This window comes from Oenanthe melanoleuca, chromosome 18 (genome assembly GCF_029582105.1).
Source record: "Oenanthe melanoleuca isolate GR-GAL-2019-014 chromosome 18, OMel1.0, whole genome shotgun sequence".
Taxonomy (NCBI): Eukaryota; Metazoa; Chordata; class Aves; order Passeriformes; family Muscicapidae; genus Oenanthe; species Oenanthe melanoleuca.
This window is the reverse complement of record NC_079351.1, coordinates 7,798,035-7,825,616: the sequence shown is the minus strand read 5'-3', so window position 1 is coordinate 7,825,616 and position 27,582 is coordinate 7,798,035.

Sequence of the window (27,582 nt, the reverse complement as noted above, 5' to 3'; positions counted from 1 at the left end):
CCCTGAGCTGCTGCATCTCCGTGGATCCACCGGCAGCAGGGTGTGCCCACCAGCCGGGGCTGACACCGAGCTGCTCTCTGCCCGAGGATGAGGAGGGACTGCTCTGAGCCCCAAGCCTTGGTGTGACCTCCTGGGCATGGTGAGCTTGGTGTTGTAATACACGTTATATAATTCATGTTAGTTTGTAATCGATGTGAAATAAGTCATGTTTGCTTGAATAAAAAAAAAATAATAAAGAAACTTGAGAACATAAATAGCTGCAGAGGGAGGAACAGGGATTGCTCCATCGCAAGACTGCAGTTGCCAACAAAGGCTGAAGAACCCAGATTAGCAAGTTAATAGAAGCAGCCCCGGCGGAGATGGCCCATTCAGAAACTGCCCAGGAAACACCCAAGCGATGAACACCCAACAAGTATCGATGATTGAGATAACCGGAGTCATCAGGAAAACTACATCTCAATGCCTGGCTCCCGTAAGCCAAGATCTGCATTCACCAAAATTCATCGCTCCCCCTTTTCTCCAGCCCGACGCAAAGAAAGAAAACTACATGAATATGCGAAACTACGAAAAGAAAAGAGGACCTCTGCTCCAGGCTAGGAAAAACTGTATGAAAACAGGGCTGACCAGGGCTTGGTGAACATTGAGGGATCCGAAGCGATAGAGTTCGGGTCAGAGCTCGGCGCTGTCCTTTGCGATTGTGGCTATCGAGCACCGTGTTTCGGTCGTAAAAGAAATATTCGCTTTTTTTGGTCATATTTAATTTCGGCTTGATCTCTTTATTATTTATAACAGTGTGACCTGTGCTGGGCTGGGCACGGTGAGCTTTGCTCAGATAAGGGTCTGCTCCTGCCCCGGTGTGTAAGGACCAGCAGGATGCTGAGTGAGCACATCCCTGCCCTGGTACCCTGTCCCTCTGCCAGGGGAGATCCTGTAGTCCTGAAATGTGCTCTAAACAGGCTGTGTGTGCCCCCACAAATGTACAAATCCTGGCTCAGCACAGCCCAGCACAGCCCTTCCTGCAGCAGCACCCTGAGCACAGTGACCAGCAGCACTCACAGGTTTATTCTGTTTTTTCATCATCCCCCAGCAGGAGAGGTGCATGCAATGGAGTGTCTTGTTAGGGTGCAAGTCAGGGTTTTGGTGTTTGTTTTTTTTATTTAATGCTGTAAATACCCTGTTTGTTGTGTGTTTCTGTCAGAGAAAGCCAGGGCAGGCCCTGAAGCAGAAGTGGTGGGTTTTGCAGTGAGTCTCACTTTCTGGTTTGCTCTAGGTTTGGACTCTCCCAAACTGTTTCCCCTACAGAAAATCTCTGTTTTCAGCGTGAGAATTTCTGTTTCAGAGGAAAAAAATATCACAAAATGCTGAGTAGTCTGAGTTTTCTTCCCTTGGGACCCCAGCTGGGCTGGTGTCACAGCTCTCCCCAGTGACAGGGAGGGCAGGGCTGGTGGATGTGGGGCCAGGCAGGTGTCAGTGCACACCCAGTGCTGTGGGGTAAAGATGTGGCAAAGCCTTGGCGACCACACCCACGGCAGGGTCTGAACCCAAGGGGAGAGCACCCAGCCCCGGGGCTGCCAGGAGAGGCTCCCTGAAAATGGGTGTCAGCAAAGTCCCCAGGTCACTGCAGCGCCCTGAGCCGGGCAGGACCTTCCATCCTTGGAAATCCCCCCTTGCTCTGAGCTGACAGCAGTTCCCTGTCCTGCTGGAGGTGCCTTCACCATTCTCCAAGCCCAGCTCGTGCAGCACATTTGGGCAGCAGCACTGGGGTCCCACGGGAGCCCTGCCTGTCTCTGCATCCTCGTTTGACCCGGTGCCCTCTGGTGATGCCAGTGCCAGGGGAGGGTCAGAGGTACCAAGCAGGGAACCCAGCAAGGTGTCTGCAAATCCAGGCATCTGATAAAGGACATTTCATAAAGCACCATGGGAATGTGGTGAAAACCTGTCAGACCTCTGGGGCTCAGGTTTTGAGGCGGAATAGCACAGTGGAGCATCTTTGATGCACTTAAAGAATTAGAAATGCAGGCTCCTAAGTGGAGCCCACGGAGGCTGCTGGTCTGAGGACTGTCTGCACTAGAACCACTCTTCACAGATTCATTCCAGGCTGGGGTATGTCCCTTTTTGGTTCCTTAGTTTGAATCCACCTGCCTTGACTTAGCAACACAGCCATGAAGGTGAGCTGGTTGTGGAGAGTGCCTTTAGTAATTGGGAAGAACAGGACAATTCATCCCAGTCTGTGATAAATCAAGGGATTACTCTGGAGGGATTCTTTTTTCTCTTGACTTTAGATGGAGCGTTCAAGTCCAGATTTAAATTAAGCATCTAATTTTTGAAACTTGTAGCACAAATCTCCCTGGGAAGGTGGACACCATTTAGGTGTTTATCCAATGCACAATCCCTGTGGGAAAATGGCCTTCAGAGGATCAGGCTCCATTTCATTAGAGGGAAATTCTGGAGGTCATAAGCTGCTAGCAAGGCTAACAGGGATGTTCCTCACTGCAATGTTCTGGCTCTCAGTGGCTGTGTCTTATTTGGCCAATAAATAGCAATAAAAACCTGAAAATGCTGAGCACCCACAGTGACCATGGCCAGCCTCAGGCCAGGCTGTCCTTATGTCCATCTGCACCTGGAGGTGTGTCCAGGAAAACCCCACACCTGGGATTCCAGTTCCATGCCCAGGCAGATTTTCCAAGGTTTTTATTTGCTTAAAGTTGCAAAATGCCATTCATTGTATGAGCTTTGGAGGAATTCACAGAAATACCTCAGCTGTTTGATTTTGGAGCCTGACTTCCTCAGGGATGTTGTAACCCTCTTACAGCTCTAGGAACCTTTGGGAATTTTCTGCTGAACGTCAAGTTATTGTCCTGGTGAAAACGTTAGCATTTGGTTTAACAGTAGAGGGTCTTTTGTGGTCTGAATTACAGCAAATTTACTTACAGTTTTCATTATTGGAAAGTTCAGGAGAAGGAATTATCCCACCAGGGAGTGCTGTTTAATTTCTGAGGAATAATTTTCTTGTCCTGATATAAATTTGATTGTAATGACAGGTAATTGTAGCAATAGTATAACAATGATAAACCATTGTGGAAATGGCAGTATTTTCAGTGCAACTTCATGAAAATCCTTCAGAATGTAAACTAAATTAAACCAGAAATCCAGCTAATAATGGACTTAGTGTTTTATGCCACATTTTGTTCACTTTTTATTCAATAAAGGCTGAGATAAAAGAGGAGGGAGGCTGATTCTGGGTCGTGGCTGATGCAATATTTGAACTTGGACAAAAACTGACTATTTGGTCTTAGCCTTCTGTTTCATTAGGGTGATTATAATCCACTTAGAGATTATAGAGAGATCTTAAAATGTCAGGAATTGCTTTTTGCTGTGTACAGGAGAATGGGGCAAGAAAGGGTTGATGAGGGCTGTGTCCACTGTGGCTTCACAGACACGAGCCCCACTGTGGTCTGCTCTCTAAAAAAGTGGCAGTGCTGCCATTTTAGACTCAAAACACCACACTTTTTATTATTATTATTATTTTTAATCCAGAGTCCTTGGTGCTTTGTATCCCTGGTTTTCAGCCCTTTTTTATCTACAAGAATCCAGGTTCTTTCTATCTGATTTCGATCTTGTTTTGGCCACAGATATCGTCATGGTTTTTTTGGACAGAGTGAATACTTTGCTAATCCCCTTCTTTTAGCTTGGGTTTTGCAGCATCATTTCCACCAACTGTTCCCCTTGCTGTGCCCTGAGAACACTTTGCATTTGCCATTGCCTGCATTTAAATTTCACACTGGTCTAAATGTCGGAGGCTGAGCTCTGGCGTGCAGAATCGAGCGGAGATTCACGTTTTTAAATTAGCAGACAGTGCAAATGAATGACTGGCTCTTCCCTGGGGAAATATTCAGGATCTGCTCAGTACAGCAGCCCTGAGAAGGGGGCTGCTGCTGGTAATGACAGCCTTGGCTGGGCCCTCTGCAGCACGGGGAGCTGGAGGTGTTTGCCAGGGCAGGGGAATCAGCCCCGAGCGCTCCCCCGGGAGAGAGGCGCCGATGTTTGCACTCACTCCACATCCCATCTCCCGAGGAAACAGTGCCAAAGCCAAACCTCTCTGCAGCTCTCACCCCTTGGTTTCTGTCTCACAGTGGGCTCTTCCCATTTTCTAGGTCGGAAATGAGAGCATTTGAGGAGCAGGATGAGCAGCAGTGCCCCAGCCCCTCGCCGGGTGCGCTCCCGTGGCTCAGGCACAGCACTAGGATCTGCCTCCCTCTTCTTGAGGGGAGGTTTCTTTTTTCCCCCCTGTTTTGCTGAGCATGGCTGTCCTGGTGGCAGCTGGCCAAGCTGGGAAAGCAGATCTGTAAAAGAGGTACATATATATATATAAATATATATATGTGAACTTTGTCAGGCTGTGTAGGTGTTGGCCAGGTCCCTTCTGCCACCCTTGTGTTAAAGCCACCACCCCTGTGTCATCCTCTTGGGAGGTAGGATACAGCCCCTGGCCTCCTCTACCCTGCATCCTCCAGTAAAAATCAGGAGGTCAAGAAGAGACTTTGCAGATTGCTGAAGCAGGAAATCTCTATTAGAGATTTTTGAATTTTTGGAGAGGGGATGGCATTTCCAAGGCATGAGAAATTGACAGGGAATTATCTGATCAACCCCTATGATGGGATTAAATAAAAAGTGAAAAATAAATGCTTTTCTCTATGTTTCTTTGTCACTATTGCTAAAATATTGAAGTTTAAACAAGGAGGCTTTTAATGGAGGGTTGTCTCACAGGGTGTATTGTATTCACTGGAGTTTGCTCTCTCCTTGGCTAATTATATATATTTATCCATCTTATTGAAAGCTTCTCCAGGGCAAAGAGATGCTGGTTTATTTCTTTATTTAATAAAGGAAATGCATAGTGGAGAAAGATCTGTTAAATATCAAGGCAGTTCAGTCTCTGATATCAAGGTATCAGTCTCTGATACTCCTGCTCTGGCAGGGGCAGGGAGGGGACATTGGCAGCAGTAAGGAGCTCCCACCTCCAGAGGCATGGCTGAGGGCAGGAGGGAGGGAAAGCTGGCCTAGGACATCTCATTTGTGGTTTGGGCTGAGACTTCCTCGAGGATTTTGTGGTGAATCCTCCATTTCCTCAGGATCCATTGGTGAGTCAGGTGCAGCCCCTTTCCTGCTCGTTGCCTGCTCTAGGTGATGGCACTGTAGCTGTTATTTCCCTCCTCCTTCACCCACCCAAACCCCTCCTCTGTGCCCAGGTTTCAGTAAACATCCTGTCTGTCCTGAAAACCTGATAAAGGTGTGATCTCCTGTGCAATGTCCCAGCACTTGCAGCACCTTTGGGCAAAAGGGTCCAGAACCATCTGGTGCAGGTAGGACCAGCCCCTTCTGATGCTTCTCTGAGTGCCATTTGCAAGGTTCATTTGGAGCCTGCCAGCAGAGGAAGAGACCTCAAACATCCCCTCCCCAGGTAAATCTGTGCTTGCTTGCAGGCTCTGCACCCTCCCCAGCTGCTCCCTGTCCAGGCTGGCTGGTGTCACTTAAATGCTGCTGTCACACCCCTCTGGGGACAGAGAGTGGGCTCAGGGCTTGTTAGGAAGATCCCAACACCCAGCAAACATTGGTCTGGGGGTCACCATTCAGTCAGGATGCTCTGGATGTGAGCAGAAGGCTTTCTGCAGTGCTGCAGGGGCACATCAGGGCTGTGCCAGGCTGTGCTCCCAATCTCAGGGACCTCAGCACTCCCTGCAGATCTCACCCAGCAGCAGCCTCAGCTCCTTTCTGTTGCATGAAAGCATTTCAGACACAGACCTGCTGTACCCAATGTGTGGCTGTTCCATTAGTGCCTATTTTAATCACAGAAATGTAACACTGTGAGAAAAACCACAGCACTGCACAGACAGGGACTGGCCTGGGCAGGAAGGTGTCCCTGTGACACGGCCACAGTGTCATTATGGCCTGCCAGGGAGCAGCCCTCATTTTCCTGCCAGGATGGCTTGTTTCTCTGCTTGCAGCTGTCAGCTTCATGAATCCATGAAATGGCACAAATACAGGGGGGTTATTTTCTATCTTATCAATTTTGTTCTGAAGCTTGGTGGAAAATGTGAGATCTTCATTTGAAGCTGCTGCCAGACAGCGATGTGCTGGCTCCTTGGACTTTTTTACATCCTGATGATGCTGCTTTGTTTATTTTTCTTTTTGCTTAACTACCCAGCCAAGCACTGCATGTTTTCCTCTGCAGGAAGACGAGCTCTCAGGAGTGTCTTCTGCTTTATGGCTTCATGCAGATTCTGCAGCTCTGGGCTGTCACTTACTGTCACTTATGCATTTGCTTTTTGGATCAGAGGGGGCTGTGGTCCTCATGCCTGGAGCATTTATTTGGGAGTAGCTGCTCTAGGGCAGGAGAGCTGCTAAAGGGCTGCACTGCTCTTTGGAGTCACGTCCTGGGCTGGCAGCACCAGCACAGGGATACATCATATGAGGAGATGTGGCTCCAGGCTTGGACCCCATCATCCATCCCCCTCCCAGCTCTCTCTCTCATGTGCCCAGCCACCCTGGAGGTGTGCTTTGTCTCTAGCACTGCCTTCATCTCCTGTGAGAAGCAGGGGAGTGAAGTGGTGCAAGGTGAGGCAGCTGGATTTTAGGGGAAGAGCACAAATGCAGCAAACACAATTTTGGCAGTTGCTCCTGTGTGGAAGCTGAGATGGATCCCTGGGTTACAACACCCAGACCTAGAGCTGAGCTGTCCCTCCAGCTTCCCTGTGCAGCTGCTAGGCAGTGCTAGTGCATGTCAGAAAATAGGTCAGATGGATAGTGTTAAACGTGCTCATTCTCCTACAGGCTCCTGTGCTGGCGAGCACAGATGCAGAGATCCTGCATGTCTGGAGTGGGGGAGCTGCCCCTGGCCCCCAGGGCCACTGTCATGTGGGAAGGGATGCTGCTAGCAGTCCTGTTTTCCCCAGGCAACACCAGCCTCCCACACCCACCCCACAGCTGTGCTGGGGTTCAGTGCCAGTGAGGAGCCCCAGAGCAGTGTCAGGTGTCCTGAGTGCCAGGCTGCAGCTGCTGCCACCCTGACCTGTGTCCCCAGGCCCCCCTGAGCTTGGGGACTGATGGCAAACTGCAGAGAAACTGTTCACAGTGATTCCTGCCCAGGGGAGGGGGGAGAAGCCTGGGCTTGGTGCCTGAGTGTCGAGTCCCCTGCTGCCCCTATTCCCTCCTGCAGCAGCAAACTCTTTTATGGATGTTCTTTGGAGAAAACAGCACCCTGTGCCCTGCTCACCCCTGCCAACAACTGGGCTGGGTGCAGGGGCACTGCTAAGGAGCTCCTGTGAGAGAGGAGGGGTGGGGAAGCCTCTTTTGGGGAGCTGGCAGCACCCAGACCCAGCTGGGTGGCCCCTTCCCAGCAGCTGGAGCTGTGAGGTGCAAGGGCAGTGTGTGCAGTGCACTCTGCTCAGGGAATGTGCTCAGTTTTAATGTTTGGAAATGAGATTGCCCTCTGATTGGGGCAGGAAGCACAGAGAGCTGTGCAGCTGTTTGATATTTCTGGTCAGGAGGGGTAATAAACCAAAACAGGGAGATGGCAATGCCAGAGACTGAGTGTAAGATTTAAGGTGGGGTAAGGAGTGTTTTTGGTTTAGAGACTTTCCCTGTGTCCTGTCCCTCCATCCTTGTTCCCAGTCCCTCTCCAGCTCTCCTGGAGCTCTGTGAGGCCCTGGAAGGGCTCTGAGCTCTCCCTGGGTCCTTCTCCAGGTGAGCACCCTCAGCTCTCCCAGCCTGGCTCCAGAGGGGCTCCAGCCCTTGGAGCATCTCCATGGCCTCCTCTGGACTCTCTCCAGCAGCTCCAATCCCTGATGTGATGTTGGGAGCCCCAGAGCTGGAGGCAGCTCCAGGTGGGAGGTCAGGAGCAGAAATGCTCACTCCTGGACACAGCAGAGCAGAAGCACCAGCCCAGAGCCTGCAAACCTCTGTGGCTCTTCCCACCTGCAGGAAAGCTCTGGGTGTCCTCCCTTCCTTCTCTGGGCACCTGCCCTGGCTGGGAAGGGAGAAGTTTGCAATAAAGGGGGATGTGTGTGCAGACAGCCCCACACACCCAGCACAGCCTCAGGCTGCTGCAAATGCCTGCAAAGAGCTGAGCAGACAGGAATTTGGGGAGACAGGGGAAAGAGGGGGGGGCTGATGGAAACCCCAGCAGCACCTTGACCCTGTCAGCAGCACCTGGCAGTGCCTGCTGGGCTGGTGGGAATGGCAGGAGCAGGGGATGCTTTACTGGGCTGGGTCATGGCAGGGGCAGGCAGCTGAAGGGGATAGACTATTGTCTGGGAGAGGGGATTTATTACAGGGCACCACACAAAGCCTAAATTAGGCTGCCCAGGAGAAGGGAAAAGCACCCAAAACCACCCTTGGTGTGTGTGATATGTATGCAGAGCTTGTCATGTCGAGTAATGCAGTGCAATAAGGCTGAACAGGCAGTAATGGGCTGTGTGCTGCTCTGCCTCTCTCTCTGTTTTTGTTGTTTTGTTGTTTTGTTGTTGTTGTTGCAGCAGGACCTTAATGGTGCTCTTTAAACAGATGCTTGAGGAGTCGTACTCCAGCGAGCAGTGATTAAAAAAAAAATAATAAAAAAACAAAGAAGAGAGGGGAGAAAAAGAGGAGAAAGAAGGAAAAAAAAAAAGAGGGGGGGGGAAATGTTAAAAGCACAAGATTGGCAGAAATCATTTTTCAAAAGAAAAGAGCTTGGGGGTGGGGACGAGCTGGGAGAAGACTGTCAGGCTGTGGAAAAGTTTAATAAATTCCATGTCACTCTAAAGACCGTGGTGTGCAGAGTTGCCCAAGGCCAGTGGGAGCTGATGCAGCTCTGATAGGCTGCTCTGTGCACGGGCTTTGATACCTCACACAAAAACAGGCTGCTTTCTGCTGGGTTTGATATGGTAAGAGGCCTTGCAGTGTGCTGCTCTTTCTAGGAGATATATATAAAATCCATGATAAAAACACCCAAGGATTTAAGTGTGTAGCTGTCATCAGTTACTATTTAACTGAGCGAAACACGTTAAAAGCAGCAACAATACAATATAGCAGTGAACGCTTGAGAGCTCAGGCAATCTTCCTCCCACATCGAGGAGAAAGTGCTTTTTAAAACTGTAATCTTGGTCGGATTCACGGGGAGGGGGAGAAGGCAAGAGGAAGAAAGTGGGGAGGAACATTCCTTATTTTTGTTTAACTTCAGCAAGTCGTTTATTTGCCTGATGTGGGAAGCTTTGGAGTATTTGCTTAATTTTCCTCCCAGGCATGGCTTTGCTGAGGCACAGCATCCCTGTGCTCCCACCTTTGGCTGGTCCAGCCCAGCTCCATCCCCCTGTGGGAGCACAGGGATGCTCCTGTGCACCTCTGCACACTGCTCAGCAGCAAATTCCTTGCTGGGAATCAAGGAGGTGTTTCCACAGCCTTGAGGCAGGTTTAGATCCTTGCCTGTGATCCCTGAGCTTGGACATGACCTGGAATTACCATTAAAAACGGGGTGAGGCTGCCTTGCTCCTGCCCAGGGCTGGCCCAGTGTCGCTGGTGTCCCAAACTGGAGGTCTGGGACAGATGGGCAGTGTGGGGCTGTGGTGGTGGCCCAGGGTCTCTGTGCCAGGTTTCCAAGCCCTTTTCCTTCTGGATGGCAGAGCTGGATCCCCACTGTCCCACAGGCAGCATCACCACTTCTCCATTTTTCTTTCTATTTCTCTATTTTATCCATTCTTCCCCCTTTGCTCCTATTTGCTGTGCTGGTACCTGGAAGGCAAATGGATCAAACACACCCAGAGCCAAACTGATGATTTTTGGGGTTCAGTGGTTGCCTCTCTAAGGAGCTGGGAGTCACAACCACAAGTTTGGATCAGATGAGAGAGCTGGGAGTGCCTGGGCAGGGGAGCAGCTCCCCCGAGCCCTGCTCTGAATTCCCACATTACCCACACATTTATCTCCTGAAGTTTTGCAGGTTTGGGTGTCTCTGCAAAGCTGAATTGTTGGAATATTTGGGCAAGGGCAGTTTGGTTGGCTGCAGCAGGCAAGGCAGTGTAAGAAACCCTTTTTTCTGTTGTTAAATGAGAAGTACTTGCAGGGTGTCATTTCCAAAGATGAAATTTGGCCTGGGAAGAGCTGCTGTGGAGAAGTGCTCCTCGTTGTTCTGCAAGAAATTGGATTTGATTTGTCTGAGTTATGAACCTTTGATAATCATAAGCTTACCATAGCCAATACATTCTTCTCCTAAACTCCCAGCTGTTTTCTATAATTTTCTCCCTCATCCAGACACACATTTCACAGGGAGAAACAGGACTCCAGAAAAATCCTCCTCTTCCCTCAGTGCCATAGTCAGCAGGAGCTCAGTGCTCACTTACAGGCTTTGAAAAGCACACACAAATCCAGGCTCACTAAATCAGGGGGGGTTTCCTATTTTCCCCCTCTGCAAAGTAATAATCTTTCTAAAGGATCATTGGAGCAAAAGTTACAGAGCTTGAAATTTAATTCCAGCAATTTGGAAGATCCAAGTTGAATCTCCTGTTTTCTGGGGAATTTTGGGTGAGCCACTCAACCTCTTGGCCTTTCCCTGGCCACACAGAGCCAGGACTTTGCCTTTTCTTCCCACAACTCCCTGCTTTTGCCTATTAAAATATAAAATTTTGGGGGTCTGGAAGTCCTGGATGGTCCCTCTCTCTTCTGTCTGTGGAAGGACAAGCCATGGGCAGCATTTTACAGAGGGAGAAAATGTGTCTTTATCCAAGATGTTGCTTCAGGTGAGATAAACAGGCAAAAATTCTGTTTGCATAAAGCTTTGTCTCATCTCTCCTCTGGCTTCCTTCAGGTTGCCACAGCTCAGCTCAGTGTGAGGAGGATGTGCTTACACAGATACCTGCAGAAGGGAGAGGTAAAGGAAAGAATCTGGAAATGTTTAATGTTGTCCAGATATCAGCAGAGTTCACTCTGCTCATCATAATCCCATTTTCTGCCTCAGACATGTCATTACTGCCCACTGGATTTGGGGAGATAGCAGCAGAAAATGAGCTGGAAAAACATCAGGCAGTTTGGGTCTTTTTTTAAAAAAAGTCATTAACACCTTTAATATTTTTAATGAGCTGCAAGCAGCCCTCGGAGTGGAGAAGGATAAATTACTGTGGGTGAGACAGTGAAGGGAGGCTCTGCTGAAGGAGGAGAGTGCTGGGTTTATTTGGGCTGGAGGGCAAGGAGAGCTGAGGGTAAGCCCTGTCCAAATGGCACAGAGAAGGGAGATGAAAAAGGCAGGAGAGTGTGGATCTTCTCCTCAGGGGCAAGCAGAGATGTTTGAGTGGCTCCCACCCCATGCTGCCCTGCATCAGCAGTATTGCAGTTCTTGCAGAGGAATTGTGACCATGAAGGTGCCATCACCTGCCTGTGTGCTCTGAGAGAGGAACAGCCTCACCTGTGTGCTCTGAGAGAGGAACAGCATCACCTGTGTGCAGTGTGAGAGGAACAGCCTCACCTGTGTGCACTGAGAGAGAGGAACAGCCTCACCTGTGTGCACTGAGAGAGGAACAGCCTCACCTGTGTGCTCTGAGAGAGGAACAGCCTCACCTGTGTGCTCTGAGAGGAACAGCCTCACCTGTGTGCAGTGTGAGAGGAACAGCCTCACCTGTGTGCTCTCTGTCACTGTCCCACATCACCTGTGTGCTCTCTGTCACTGTCCCTCATCACCTCTGTGCTCTCTGTCACTGTCCCACATCACCTGTGTGCTCTGTGAGACTGTCCCACATCACCTGTGTGCTCTCTGTCACTGTCCCACATCACCTGTGTGCTCTCTGTCACTGTCCCTCATCACCTCTGTGCTCTCTGTCACTGTCCCACATCACCTGTGTGCTCTGTGAGACTGTCCCACATCACCTGTGTGCTCTCTGTCACTGTCCCACATCACCTGTGTGCTCTCTGTCACTGTCCCTCATCACCTCTGTGCTCTCTGTCACTGTCCCACATCACCTGTGTGCTCTGTGAGACTGTCCCACATCACCTGTGTGCTCTCTGTCACTGTCCCACATCACCTGTGTGCTCTCTGTCACTGTCCCTCATCACCTCTGTGCTCTCTGTCACTGTCCCACATCCCCTGTGTGCTCTGTGAGACTGTCCCACATCACCTGTGTGCTCTCTGTCACTGTCCCACACCCCCTGCCCACGGCTCACAGGCAGGCTCAGCTGATCCCAGCCCTGTTTGCTCCCTCAGTCCCTGCAGCAGGCAGAAAGGGAGGTGAAGCCAAGGTGCTATCCCAGGCTGAGCTGAACTCCTCACTGCCCACTGTGCTCCTAAGAGGCAGCTGTAAAACTCAACCCATTTTTCTGTGAGCTGGGCAGTGCATCCCAGGGGAGCCCTGCTGCAGCTTGGTGCCAGCCAAACTCTGTGTGGGCACCAGAGCTGTGCCCTGTGTGCCATCCCCAGCCCTGGAGCTGCAATGGGCTGTGCCACGCCCTCTCCTGCTGGCTCCAGCCCTCTCTGGTGGGATAAAGCCCTGGGGATATTGTTCTGCCTATGCACCAGCCCTGCTGTCTGCACACCTCTGAGCAGATCCAATTTGCAGCACATCTCTCGGGTGGGGAGAGGAAATTTATCCTTTTGACAGGCAGAGAGGGGCCAAGTGCCCTGTCCAAAGCACGGAGTGAACCTGTGAATTAACAGGGACTCACCCAGCCCCAAACTGGTGCCCCAGCTCCTGGCACACACACCCTGCCTGCTGGCAGCTGCTGGAGCGTGAGCAGAGAGCAGAGCAATTTGTTTTGCAGGTTCCTTATTTGTAAGGACAGGCTCTTTTGGGGTTTTGCAGCACTTTACAATCTAAAATTGTCTGGGCTGTCATGTCCCTGTCCTCAGGCTCCTGTGGGGGCAGAGGTGGGAGGCTGGGATGAGGAGGTGGCACAGGCTGCTGGCACTGAGTGCTGGCTCCAGCAGGAGCCCTGGGCTCCCTTCCAGGCCCAGCAGGGCTCACAGGGTTTAGCAGGAATCAGCTACAGTGCCACTTCCCTGCTCTCTTGACCCCTTCCACACTGACCCTGTCAGCCTGGCACAAACTTGTCACCTCCCCAGTTTGTCCCAGTCACTGCATCTCCTGTCCCATCCCAGCTGCTGCCCCTTGGGCATCTCAGCCTGGATCTCCCTTCCCTGACCTCTGTCCCCTTGTCCCCTTCCCCACCCACCCTGCCAGTCCCAGCCCTGCCCTCCCAGGCTCCTTCCCACCCCCATCTCTGCAGCAGGGCAGTGTCCAGCACCCAGGGGACAGCCCTGCCTCCCACCTCACCTTTGTGCACAGTGAAAAGCACCTGCCAAAGGTAAGGCCTTGGCCACCACACTCTCAATTTCAAGTTCCTCCTCCAAAGTGTGCGAAATTGTCCAAAAATTTCCTGCCAACACAATTGTCCCCTCAAAACCAGCAGGGCTGCAGAGGCTGGAGATGGTGCTGGGGCAGCTGGAGAGGCACACACTTGCTGCAGAAAGTTTCAGCCCAAAGAATTAAATCCCTGAAAGAATTTCCAAAAGCACCTAAGCAGGTTACATGCCTAATTCTCAGAGCCCAATGGGACTTGGACATCTAATCTGCTTAGCTGCTTTTGAAAATCTTTGCCAGGTGCCTGTTTGCATGTTTAGGTGCTCTAAAACCTCTGTGAGTCTGAGCTGTGGAGTGTGGTCAGTTTGGGTCAGAGCAGAATTGCAGCAAATCCCATCTGGAGACGGTTATTTGGGCTTAAATCTGAGCTGGGCAGCCAGCGGGGTCCCCAGCCCTGCTGGGGGACACCATATGTCTTTGTCATTTTGCTTTATTCTACTTTTGGCAGCCTTATCGTGGGTAAGGCAGAAGGGCAGAGCCTCCCCTGTGAGCCCTCAGCTCTGTCAGGTACCAGAGGCTCTGCTGCCTGTGCTGGGGTTTTTGGCAGAGCTGGCCCATAATGACATTGCTGTGTGTGACTGAAGCTCCAGGCCAGCAGGAGCAAAGGCAAAGCCTCCAAGCAAGAGCTGGGTGGAAACTGCAGCAGCAACCCTTCTGTCCTTACTGTGCTGCCTAAAATCAGAAACTCTGCAAAGCACTGAGCCCCTGGCCAGCACCTCTGATGGAAGGAAACCACAGACTTTGTGCAGCTTTGGAAAATCAGGTTTGGAGTGTGAAGCACAGACCTATGTGAAAATCTTGGCTGCAGGACAGCAAGGACAATGATGTGTGGGAGCAGAGGGAGGTGCTGCAGCTGACAGCATGAGGAGGACTCAGAAGCCCTGTGTGCTGGGAGCCCAGGGGACCTGCAGCAGTGCCAGCACCCTGGGGGATGCCCACACTGCCACATCCACCAGCCCTGGCACCTCTCCACACTGAGACTCTGACCCCCCCCTTCACCCAACCCTACCCCACCCCCAAAAAGTGACCCCATTTTCTGGGAGATTATTTCCAGTGCAGTAATTGCAGGCTGGAAATTAGACCCCAGCCTTCAAAGAGCAGCTCTGAAGTGCACATTAGCTCTCTGCCAGGATGAGCCATCCTACCAGTCCCTGCTCGTCTCCTGCCTGAAATTATGTTTGACTACAGGGCATGAAATGTTATTCATCCTTCCCCATCTCCCTCCCATCCGTTTCTATTCAGATTCAGCACCGAGTGGTAGCAGCAGCAGGTATATGAAAAGGATTTTCAGGTGTTCATGTGTCTTTTCTTTCTTTTTTTTTCCCCCCGGTTCCCCTTTTATACATGAGAAAGCAGCATGAAAGGCAAAGCAAATGAGAATGGGGAAGAAAGTGCTGGGTTTAAAGGGATGTGTGAGCACAGGGGTGTTTATTATGTGCAGAGATGGGGCTGTGGTGTGCAGGGTGGCCCCAGGAGCCTCCTCTCCCATGGCCATGGTCAAGGCTGGCGTGGAAAGGGTGGTGCTGAGGCAGCTGATGGGCACGAGGTTAATTCTCATTTCACTCCCTGGCAGTAGCAATTTCACGGATCTCGTCATCTGTGGACAGTTGCAGAAAGGGGAGATCAGAAATGACAAATATCTACATTACCTTCAGAGATTAAAATGCCACCAAATGGTCTTTTAATATGAAACCTCTGGTGGCTCTGGGATTTGGTTGATATAAGGGACCATTGTCAGTTTGGGGTGTATTTTATTTTAATTTTTAAAAACAAAGCACACAGAGAAAAGCATTAAAATATTGCAGAGGTAGCTGGAATTTAGAGGCTACCAGGAAAAGCAGACTGGATATCTAGGCTGGACATCTCCCATCTGCATGGATAATTGATAATCATGTATTTTTTTCCCCCACCAGTCAAAAACAGAGTTAGTTTTAAACAGATAGAACTGGCTCTTGCCATTTTCTTGTCAGTGCTATCTCATTAGGATCAATACTTTTCTTTGCTTTTCTATAAGCCTGGGAAAATCGGGGGGATGGATTTCCTCTAACAGGATAAAATCCTTGCAGAGGACTTTGGAGAGGTGAGATAAGAAATTAACATTAAGGAAGGTGATCGCTATCGTGCGCAGAGGTTTTCTGCTGAACCCCACCTGAAGCTTGTTTTCCAGCACATTTACATTTCCAACAAGCTGATTTGAAGCTGCGGGGTGGAAACCCCCGGGGCTGAGCCTGGCTGAGCTGTCCCTGCAGAGGAATCCAAACCCGGGTGACGCCGACCTTGGGGCACAATGGGACGGGGGCAGGAGGGTGCAGGGGATGTGCAGATGTTGGGTGCTTGTGGTGCTGCTCAGGGCCGATTAAAGTGGAGCTGTGCAAGGTTCTATTTCGTTTTTCCTGTCTGTGCAGCAGTGGAGATGGAAGAGCCATCCCTGCTGCTGTGTGACCCGAGGGTGCTTTGGGTTATTCTCCCTCGTGTCTTTCCTCATCCCTTTGTAGCTGCCACCAAATCTCGTTTTGTGCTGTGGGAGGAGAGAAAAAGGGAGTGAAGGAGCCAGTGTGGGGTCTGGTCAGGCACTGGGGTGGAAGGTGAGGAAGAGGCACAGCAGCATCCCCTCTCAGCATCCCCTCTCAGCATCCCCTCTCAGCATCCCCACCCAGCATCCCCTCTCAGCATCCCCTCTCAGCATCCCCTCACAGCATCCCCTCTCAGCATCCCCTCACAGCATCCCCTCTCAGCATCCCCACCCAGCATCCCCTCTCAGCATCCCCTCTCAGCATCCCCTCTCAGCATCCCCTCTCAGCATCCCCTCTCAGCATCCCCACCCAGCATCCCCTCTCAGCATCCCCTCTCAGCATCCCCTCACAGCATCCCCTCTCAGCATCCCCTCACAGCATCCCCTCTCAGCATCCCCACCCAGCATCCCCTCTCAGCATCCCCTCTCAGCATCCCCTCTCAGCATCCCCTCTCAGCATCCCCTCCCTGCCCTGCCCGTGCTGCTCCCCAGGCTCTGCCCCAGCTCCAGCTCCCTGCTGGATCCCAGGACCAACCATAAATCAAAAGCTTCTTGTGCCTTTGATGAATGCTGGGGAGGTGGGATGGCATTGCTGGTGTCCCCAGCCTGGCAGGGATGGATCTGGATCTGCCATGGGGGCAGAGTGGCCATGGCCAGGGCAGCCCTGGGCTGGGGCAGGACAAACAGGGGTGTTCTCCCCCCTCTGCCTGATCTGCAGCTTGGCAAGTGTGAGAAACAGCCTGGATCACAACTTTGGAGGTGTCCTGGCAAGGGAAATTAAAAGCATTTAAAGAGAAGAGACAGGGTGACTCTCCAGGTATTTAAGGAGAGTCCTTCTGGTCTGGCTTGGAGAGAAACCAGAGGATGGAAAATGAAATGGGAGGGTGATGGAAGCTGGCTGATGGGGGTGGGAACTGACAGCTCAGGAGCAAATGAGACATGACAGAAAGGGGGGAGATAATTTAACAGGCTTGGCCTGATATTGTCCTTCATAGTCATGTCTTGATTTTCTCTTGCTTTAGCTTTGTCAGATCTGATTTTGCACAGAGCATGCAGGGGGGCTGGTCTGCCCTGATGTGCTGCACAGAGGTGCTGCACAGCTGCCTGTTGCTCCTCCAAGCCACAAGCATGCACGAAACATTTGCTGTTCAATGCCTGGAAGTGTTTTCACGTTGTTAGAATGACCTCTTCTTCACCATGTGCCTTCTCGAGAGCTGTCGTGCTATTTTTGCTCCAAATTTCAAAACAGATCCCACCCCCTAAGGCAGAAACCAAGAGCAGGAACCATCAGGAACTGTCAGCTTTGCTGAACTAAGCAAAAACTGAGATTTCCAGCAAAAGCCTTTGACTCCTGGTGGTCACCCCGAAGCAACAGGCTGCAAGCTCTGCACCCTCACCCTGCTCCCGGGGCTTGGAGGTGTTTGTGCTGGAGCAAGGGGAAGGCCTAGGGGGATTTCTGCTCTGCTGGAGCCTCAGGCTTCACCCCACAGCCCCCCAGGCTCCTGCATCAGCTGCTGGTGGGGTCTTGAGGTTGGGATGTAAATCTGTGCCCTGAAATCTGCTTTTCCAGCCAGAGGGGATGTGATGAGCTCCCCTGCAGGGCAGTGAATCCCCAGTGGTCCCCTGGGGTTCCTGGGCTCACCCTCGCTGATTTTGCCTGCTGGGACACTTTGGGGGGACAGCACACACTGTGTGTGGGGACAAACCCCAGCCCCTGGCACTGCAGTCAGACCCCAAGGGCTGGGACACCAGGAGCCCACCTGGATCTGCTCCCAGCCCTGCCCAGGGCAGCTGGGTCCTGAGCCAACCTTGCTGCTCCACTGGCACCTCCCAGGCCCTGGTGGGTGAAGGGTGGTCCCTAAGGATGGTGCACACAGTCCCCAGGGTCACTGCAGCTTGGGTGCCCCTCTTCCAGCTCCACAAAATAATAATAATAATAATAACAACCACAATAATAATAATAACAACAACAACAACAACAACAACAACAACAATAATAATAATAATAATAATAGATAGATGATAGATAGATAGTTGAGTGCCCTTCTTCCAGCTTTGCCTATTTCAATAACCATCATGCTTTTAATTTTTAACCAAAGTGGCCACATAAAATAATTTCTTCAGCCCTTTGCCCATGGCAAATGCCTTAGAAGGGCATTAAAGACAAGCTCTGATTTTCCTCCCTGACCTTTTTCAGGGCTGTTGCCTGGCACAGGTTCTGGAGGCTGGTCTTTCCCTGGAGGGCAGGCAGGACGTGCCTACACCCTCTGAGAGCCAAAGGCAGGAGCTGCTGGCAGCCAGGAAGGGGCTGCTGCTGGGAGAGGTTCTAATTGCCATTCCTCTGCAGATATTTCCTCTGGTCTCCTCAGGCCAGGCTCTCCTGGGCTCCTGCTGGGCTGTGGAGCTGCTGCCCAGGGCACGACACCAGGGGCAATTTAAAAACCACTCCTCAAACCCCAGAGCCAGATGGGGATTAGAAGGGGTTTGCCACAAAAAAATAAATCCCAAGGCATGTGGTGGTGGTGAATTTAGTGATCACAGGGGTTGGTAATTACAGGCAGGGGGTGAACCTTGGCTCACGGGTGCCCTGCAGTGCTGGGGAGATGGGGAAGTGCTGCAGGTGACACTGCAGGTGACACTGCTGGTGGCACTGCAGGTGACACTGCAGGTGACACTGCTGGTGACACTGCTGGTGACACTGCAGGTGGCACTGCTGGTGGCACTGCTGGTGGCACTGCTGGTGACACTGCTGGTGACACTGCTGGTGACACTGCAGATGACACTGCTGGTGATACTGCAGGTGACACTGCTGGTGGCACTGCTGGTGGCACTGCTGGTGGCACTGCAGGTGGCACAGCCCAGGTCACAGCTCTCTGCAGTACCAGGGGGTCCTGGGGTGATGTCCCACCCCCATGAGCTCTCCTGGCATTGGCACTGGGGACACCTCAGGGGCTGTGTCCAAGTCTCTGAGCTCTGGGGGTGCCTGGCCTGCCCCTCCCTGGCAGAAACTATGGAAAATGCCCGTCCTTCCCTGGGTAAATGCCACCTCATCCTCCCCAGGCTGTGGAAGGGGCTGCCCCTCCAGCCAGCTCTGACTGCCCTGTCACAGCCTAGGGACTCTGAGGAGCCTGTGCCACATGCAGGGTGCCAGTGCTGTGACTGGGGAAACCCTGCCCAGCTTGAACCTGCTGGGAGCCCCTCTTTGATGTGAGCTCCTCTGGCTCTCTGGAGGAGTCACACAATGCTCTGTGCGTGGTGAATCCTGCAGAGCCATGGCCAGGGCTGCAAGAAGGGAGGCAGGAGCCCCAGGGCCATGCCCAGGTGGGGTCAAACCCTTCTTGCTGGCACTGGACCTGCATTAACCCCGGGTACACAACACAGGGGTGAGGTGCTGAGGCTCAGACCTTTATCCTCAGGTGTTTCATCCTGGGGCAAACCAGGGAGAAAGGAGCTTGTCTTGGGCTGCATTTCTGGATGTGACCAGAAATGTGGATTCTGTCCCCACCTGCTGCAGCCGGGTGGGGCAGTGACCCTGATCTCCTGGCACACATTATCTGCTCATGGGCATCTTTAAACCAGCTGGGCAATCATCTTTATCTTCCCACAGCCCATCCTCCCTCCAGGAGATATCTCCTGTTCATGGCCACTGAGTCCCAGGGCATGACTGATAAAATTCCATCATCCCATGGGAGATGCTCCAGCCAGGGCAGGAGCCAAGCCTTTCCTACCCAGATAAAAACTGAGATTTGGGACACCAAGGCACCTTCTTTCCACTGGATTCCAGAGGAAAGCCAGACCTTTGCACATCATCCCTGGAGCTTCAGAGGAAACTGCACCTTCTCCAGGAGCACTGCTCCAGCTGAACCACATCTGCCCCTGCAGGAGGATGCAGCCACCATTGAATGGGACTGTGCCAACACCCTGACTGACTGACGGGTGTCAGCTTGGATTCTGACCCTGGCAGGGTTTGGGATTGTTGTGTAATACTGCATTTCTATTTTAATTTTCCTAGTAGAGAACTGTTATTCCTAATTCCCATATCTTTGCCTGAGAGGCCCTTAATTTCAAAATTATAATAATTTGGAGGGAGGGGGTTTACATTCTCCATTTCAAAGAGAAGCTCCTGCCTTCATTGGCAGACACCTGTCCTTCCAACCAGGACAGAGCTCCACAGTGCCCAGGCAGGGATGGACATCCCCAGCCATCCCTGCCATGCTCCCTGGCCCTGTGGCAGCTCCAGTGCCACTCAGTTTATCATCAGCCTGGTCCAAGGCACATTTTAATTGTCCACATCCCTCTGATGCCCTCTTCAACAGGCTGGGTAGGCTGCCCCAGGATCCAGCACATCAGGAAGGTGAGATGATCCTTTCTAGAAAAGACAGTGCCCAGTGATTTTTCACAAGGCTTTGAACAGTTTTGCTGATTCTTTTATTTTTAATTGGTTCCCCTTGGAAAACTCGTGCTGGAATCTGTGTGCTTTCCTCACCCTGTGCTCCGCTGACGCCGGGGTCACCCACACATCCTGCCCAGAGCCTGGGCACAGCCTGGCAGAGGCACCTCAGCTGCTGCTGCCAGCCCCAGGCAAAGCCACTGCGGGTGGCTGTGGGGAGGGTTGATTTAAAGAGCTCCATGGAAAGGTTTTCCTTGCCCTGAGCAGTGTCCTTCACCTGCAGGGCAGGTGGGGTGGGGTCAAGGGGGGTCTGTAACCATTTCCTGGGACCAAACCCAGCCTGAAATGACTGTGTGGGGTCAGGGGGGTCTGTAACCTTTCTCTGGGACCAAACCTGTCCTGAAATGACTGTGTGGGGTCAGGGGGGTCTGTAACCATTCCCTGGGACCAAACCTGTCCTGAAATGACTGTGTGGGGTCAGGGGGGTCTGTAACCATTCCCTGGGACCAAACCTGTCCTGAAATGACTGTGTGGGGTCAGGGGGGTCTGTAACCATTCCCTGGGACCAAACCTGTCCTGAAATGACTGTGTGAGGTCAGGGGGTCTGTAACCATTCCCTGGGACCAAACCCAGCCTGAAATGACTGTGTGAGGTCAGGGGGGTCTGCAGCCTTTCCCTGGGACCAAACCTGTCCTGAAATGACTGTGTGTGTCTGCTGTGCACTGGGGAAGGGGAAAGGCAGCAGTGCCAGCCTGCTGCTGGGGTCAGATGGGGCTGGAGCTGGGACAGCAGCACCTGGCACCCACCACCCCCTGGCAGGACCCTCCAGCCCAGGGAAAGCCCTTGAGCAGCATTTTGGGGTTGTGTCACTGGGTGCTGTTACTTCTGGCTCCATTCCTCCCCACCCTGCACCATCCTCTCAGCAAGGGGTGAGACCTGACCACTGCCACCATCCCAGCCCCACCGCCATCCTCCCCTCAGCTGTGGCCACAGTTTATGGATTCCTGTCCCCTGCCAGACAGGAGGAGCAGCTGGAGTCTGGCACAGAAGGAAAAACACAAGGAGATGGAATTTTTAAAAAATTATTTTTGTATAACAGTGATACACAAAATGCCCGATTTCCTTCACCTGTGGATCAGTGTGGGTATGTGTGGCTCAGCAGTGAAATCTGCATTACCTGAGCAGGTGCAATGAGGCACCACCCACACACCTGCACTGCCACTTCTGCCCTTCCATGAGCTGACAGAGTCTCATCTGGGCAGTGCTTCCCTCACCCCATTCCCTTGGCTTGTTTCTTGCTCCTAAGAATCCTCCTCCTCTTTAACCTCCCACCCTCTGAACTTCACCTCCCCCAGCCAAAGGGCTCAGTGCAGCCTTGTCCTGGGGAGCACAGTATAAGGGACAGGAGGGCATTTGGGATTTTGGATTAGAATCACAGAAATCCCAGAATTGTTTGGGTTGGAAAGGACTCAAACATCTTGTTCCATTCCCCTGCCTGGGCAGAGACTCTTTCCACCAGCCCAGATTGTTCAGGGCCACATCCAGCCTGGCCTTAAACACTTTCAGGGAGGGGGCAGCCACAGCTTCTGGCCCTAATAAATGCAATAAAATCTTGCTGGCAGTCAGGAGTGGATCAGTGGAGAGAACTGGGCAGTGCTGCCATGCAGAAGGGCAGAGCTGGTGTCCCACACCCTGCTCAGCTCCAGAGGGGAGGCTGTGCCAGGGCAGGGGGCTCAGCTCTGCCCATGTGTTGGGCTGGGGACACAAACCTCCCCCTGACCCCTGCCTGGGCACTGCTCTTGTCACACCTTTGACAACAGCTTGTACTCCTCATTCATTCCTCAAAATACTTTGGTTTGTGGCTTTTTGGAGTCCATTTAGGGAAGCTGTAGATGTTTTCCAGCACAGTGCAGGGAGGTTTTGGTGGGTCACAGCAGTGCCAGACCCATCAGTGTGACTCTGCTCAGAGCTCAGGAATTAAACTGGGGTCGGACCCAGCAGGGAACAGAGCACCCCCAGCCCCAAGGGGAGGTGCTGGCCCTGCAGGCATCACCCCAGCTGAGACAGAGGGGTGGCTGTGCTGCTGGGGATGCCAGAGGAGGGAAGAGCATTCTGAAAGCCAGCAGGAAAACAGAAATCCTCTGCACAGCAATCTGCCTCCACTTCCACCCTCACTCCCCTGCCTGTGCTTCCCTCCCCAGCTCCCTCCACAGTCCAAGGCAAAGGGGACAGTGACACTTGTCACTTCTTTCAGCTACTGTGCTCACAATGCTTCTTTCCTGGGGCAAGAGGAGGTGATGGGTGTCTGGGGCTGGCTGGGGATGGAGCTGGAGCCAGAGACATCTCCTGCCCCTCCACCTCCCCCAGGCAGGCTGACTGCCTCCATTCCTCCTGCTGCCTTTTACAAGTCTTTAAAGATAATGAAAGGACTTACAAAGCTTAATATGAGTCAAAGTGTTTTCAAGAAATGTCAGCTGCCACATGGCTCTATTTAAATAGGGAAAAGGTTGTTCTTCTTTTTTTTTTTTTTTTTTTTTTTTTTTTTCCCCATCTGTAAAGCACAAAACCACACTGCTGTGTTAATTCATGAAAATGCCATGGAATGTGGTGGTGAGAAGTAAAAAGGGAAAAATGACCAGGTCAGATCCACTGCCAAAGATGAGTGAAGTGCTGAAAGGCTGAACAGAAACAGTGGTGTTTGAAGAGATTTGGTGCCTGATTTAAGGCCGTCCTTCCCTCTGTAGTTCCTGTGCTATTGTATCCAACACGATGGGCCCTGGAGCAGAGGCTGTGCTCCAGCTGGCACATTTGTACCTTTAACAGGAAAGAAATATGCAAAAAAGGATTTTTTTTCCTTTTTGGGGGGTGAGTGACATTTTCCTGTAATAGCTTTTATCTCCTGTCCTGGTGCAACAAATCTTCTCGTGCCCAGCTCAGACCTGCCCTGGAACTCTGCAGCCTCCAGGTGTTTCCCAGCTCAGACTCCAGACCACAGGGCTCCCTCCAGCTTTGTTTGCATGTGGAAAAGAGCCTTGCATCTCCTCCAGGGGGACTGGGTGCTCCTCTGAGTGAGAAAACCCCACTCTGAGGCAGAAAGGAACCCCAAGCATCACCAGCTGTGTGCTCCAGCATTGCTGCACACACACCATGCCAGGATTTGGGATCAGGAGCTGGATCCAGGAGCTGGGAGCAGGATTTGGGATCAGGAGTTGGGATCCAGGATTTGGGATCAGGAGCTGGGATCAGGGGCTGGGATCAGGATCTGGGATCAGGATTTGGGAGCAGGAGCTGGGATCAGGGGCTGGGAGCAGGATTTGGGATCAGGAGCTGGGAGCAGGAGCTGGGATCAGGATTTGGGATCAGGATTTGGGATCAGGAGCTGGGATCAGGAGCTGGGAGCAGGAGCTGGGAGCAGGAGCTGGGAGCAAGAGCTGGATCCAGGAGCTGGGATCAGGAGCTGGGATCAGGAGCTGGGAGATGGATCCAGGAGCTGGGATCAGGAGCTGGATCCAAGAGTCTGCAGCAGGAGCTGGGAGCAGGATTTGGGATCCAGGATTTGGGATCAGGAGCTGGGAGCAGGAGCTGGGAGCAGGAGCTGGATCCAGGAGCTGGGAGCAGGATTTGGGATCAGGAGCTGGGAGCAGGAGCTGGATCCAGCAGCCTGCAGCAGGAGCTGGGAGCAGGATTTGGGATCAGGAGCTGGGATCCAGGAGCTGGGATCAGGATTTGGGAGCAGGAGCTGGGAGCAGGATTTGGGAGCAGGAGCTGGGATCAGGGGCTGGGATCAGGAGTTGGGATCAGGAGCTGGATCCAGGAGCTGGGATCAGGATTTGGGATCAGGAGCTGGGAGCAGGAGCTGGGATCAGGGGCTGGGAGCAGGATTTGGGATCAGGAGCTGGGAGCAGGAACTGGGATCAGGAGCTGGGAGCAGGAGCTGGATCCAGGAGCTGGGATCAGGGGCTGGGAGCAGGAGCTGGGAGCAGGATTTGGGATCAGGGGCTGGGAGCAGGAGCTGGGAGCAGGATTTGGGAGCAGGATTTGGGATCAGGAGCTGGGATCCAGGAGCTGGGATCAGGATTTGGGATCAGGAGCTGGATCCAGCAGCCTGCAGCAGGAGCTGGGAGCAGGATTTGGGATCAGGAGCTGGGATCAGGAGCTGGGATCAGGATTTGGGATCAGGAGCTGGATCCAGCAGCCTGCAGCAGGAGCCTGCAGTGACTGTTTGCACAGTGAGATTCTATTAGCTGAGTTACTGCTGTAATTTCCTAATGGGACAGGGAGCGTGCAGGAAATGATAGAAGTGTGTAATTAAACCAAGCCTATCTGAGGATCTTCCATTATGCCATGGTAATTTCTGGGCCTGGGCATCCTTCTCTCCCTTTCTCAGAACTGGGGGAGAAGGGAGGTGTGTGCTTTTCCCTTGAAGCCATAGGTAGCACACCTTTATGGTCATAAATCCCTGCTTATTTATGATCCAGGGAAGTTAACCTTCCAAATCAGATTACACAGATAATTCTGTGCCTTGCCTTTGCCTGGCTGGCAGGAAGAAGAGCTGCCAGGGAAGAGGCACTTATTCCAGCAGTGGAATCTGTTGTGTGAGGGAATTTAGCAACATCTTTGTGAATAAATGGAGAGCTCTCCTTTGGGACTCACTGTGTTTTATTGGAGGAGCTATTAAACACTGTGAGAGCAGCAGGGATCAGGGCAGCAGGTTTGGTCTATTTGCAGAGGGTAGTTAACCTGGTTATTTAGAGTCCAGCTGTAGATGTTCCTCCATATTCCTGAACTGTAAAAGCCACAGCAGTTTGCAGATTCTCCTTCAGGCTCCACTTCCAGGACTTGCTGTTCTCTTGCTCCTGGCACTCAGGGCAGGTCTGCCATACCTGGTGTGATCAAACACTGCCAGACCCAGGCACACACCACAGCACAGAGGCAAGATTCCCACTGCAGCAGGCAGGAACCAGCACGTTGAAGACAAAGCCAGGCAGCCCAGGTTTCACCCCAGAAAAAGCCCCACTGGAAGATGGCAGGAGCTGACAAAAGGTGCTGTGCACAGGGCTGGGATGTCTCCTTCAGGTTATTCTGGGCACAAGCCCTCAGGTGATTGATGTCTGACACCTCCAGTGCAAATTCCTCTTCACTGGGTCTGGTTTTTGACAATGCAGCCCCTTTGCTCTCAGGAGGTGAGCACAGCCTTTGCCCATCCAGGCAGCTTAGAATAAAGCACTGAGGAAAGTGCATCTGCACTGGGAAAAAACCACCTTTGCATGGCCTTGGTAGTGAGCCTGATCTTCAAACTGCTGCATTAACATAGTCCCCTCCTCACTGGGAATATCAGCTTTTCTTACATCCTTGTCCAATGTATAGTGTTATTGCTGGGACAGGGTAAACAGTTACTTAATGCAAACAGATATTTTATGGCAAGGAGGGATCTGACATGCAAAATTTAGACTTGTAAGAAAGCAAAACATCCCCAGAGCTGCAGTGAATTGGATTTCAGGCTCCTGGGGTTATAGTGGGACAAGAAGAATGGCAGATTCACACAGTTCTTCTTCTCCTTCAGTCAAGTATTTCATCATTTTGATGCAAATAAGTGATCTGCGACCAACTTGCTGAGATCTGTGCATCTCACTGGCAGCTGGCAGAGTCCTTTATTTTCCCATGTCTCCTGCACCAACATCTCACACTCCCTTCTTCTCTTTCTTTGAGGACTTTGGCTCTCCTTCTAATTAAATGGCTCTGCTCTAGCATCAGCATCCTTTGGTGGGACCAGACTCAGCAGTCATGTGGAAGGTGAAAGCTGGAGAGTCTTTTTTGAGGAGATACTTGGAACACTGGAAATTTGGGGTGAATTTCCCCCTCTCTGCTCTTTGTTAGTTTCAGACAGGTTGGAACACAAGTAGAAATGCAGAATTTCTCCCTTCAGAGACAGACAGAGCAACACCCAGCAGGTCAGACATGCAATTCTGAACCTGTGGTGTTCATCACAGCCTGACAATATGAGAGTGGCAGAGAGGACATTCCTCCAACAGCCTCTGTCAGTCAGTTCTGGAAAGGAATGGATCCTGATGCCTGGAATTTCCTGGGCAGAGATGCAACCTGCCAGATTTCACCACAGACAGTCCAACCACCAGGAATTGGTTTAAGTCCAACAAAAAAGATCCTCAAGTGATTGGGGTGTGGCCCTCCAGAGATGATAATGGAATCATTTAGGTCAGAAAAAACTTTAAGATCATCAAGTCCAAGCATTAACCAAGGTCAAGGCCACCACTACCCCATGACCCCAAGTTCCATGTCTGTGTGTTCTTTTAATACCTCTAGGGATGGCAACTCCACCACTTCCCTGGTAAGGGTAGAACACATGACAGGAAAGATGGGAATCTGAGAAAAACACCTCCCTGCTGCATGAAATGAGTGTCACTGCATGAAATGAGTGTCACTGCATGAAATGAGTGTCACTAGCACTAAGAAGGATGGGAGAAATAAAAAAAAAAAAGAAAACCAACCCAAACATGCAGGAGTCTGTGAGGTCTCTGGAGCCCCACAGCTCCTTCAGGCCTGCCTGAGATCTGAGTTCTTGGCAAAGACAAGATGCAGGTGAGCAGGATGTTATTCTGCATTCCTAGCAGGACATTCAGAGGTTTGTATCCTTGGGTTACTGCATCCTGGGACTGTGGATTATGGAGCTGCAATTGCCACCATTAACTGTCACAGATGTGACTGAAGTGCCCAGCTGGAGACAGCACACCCCAGTCAGCTACTGCAGCACCCAGGACCTGCTCACCAACACAAAACATCAGCAGCTCCACCCATCTAATCCCTTGGATTGATGAAATAATCCTGGAAGGAGAGGTTTTGAAACAAAGGCTGCTGGCCTTTCAGCAGAGGGTCCAGCTGGAGGTTTGGTGGTGGCAGAGCTGTGCCAAGGGGCACCTTCCCCACTGTGGATTCACCTGCTGTGCCTTTGAGAGATGTGCTGTGAAGTCTGTAGGCAAAACAAGCCTAGATTTCAGTGCTTATCGTGGTTACTCTGCAAAAAGAGTCTGCACAAAATTCTCCCCTGATATCTTCAAATTTTGCTTGTGCTAAGGAGATAATGAGTGTGATCCTGCTGCAGCCTGGCCCCTGCACAAGGATTCCATTGCCTGGACTTTATTAGGCTTTATTAGGACTTTATTAGGCTGTGGGGCAGCAGTGGGGTCAGGGGATGAATTCATAGAAATGAATTCTTCATTGATAAATGCCCAAGGAAGGGGGTCCAGCAGCACTGCCCTGATCCACAATTGCTCCAAGGACGGCAGAGAGGAACA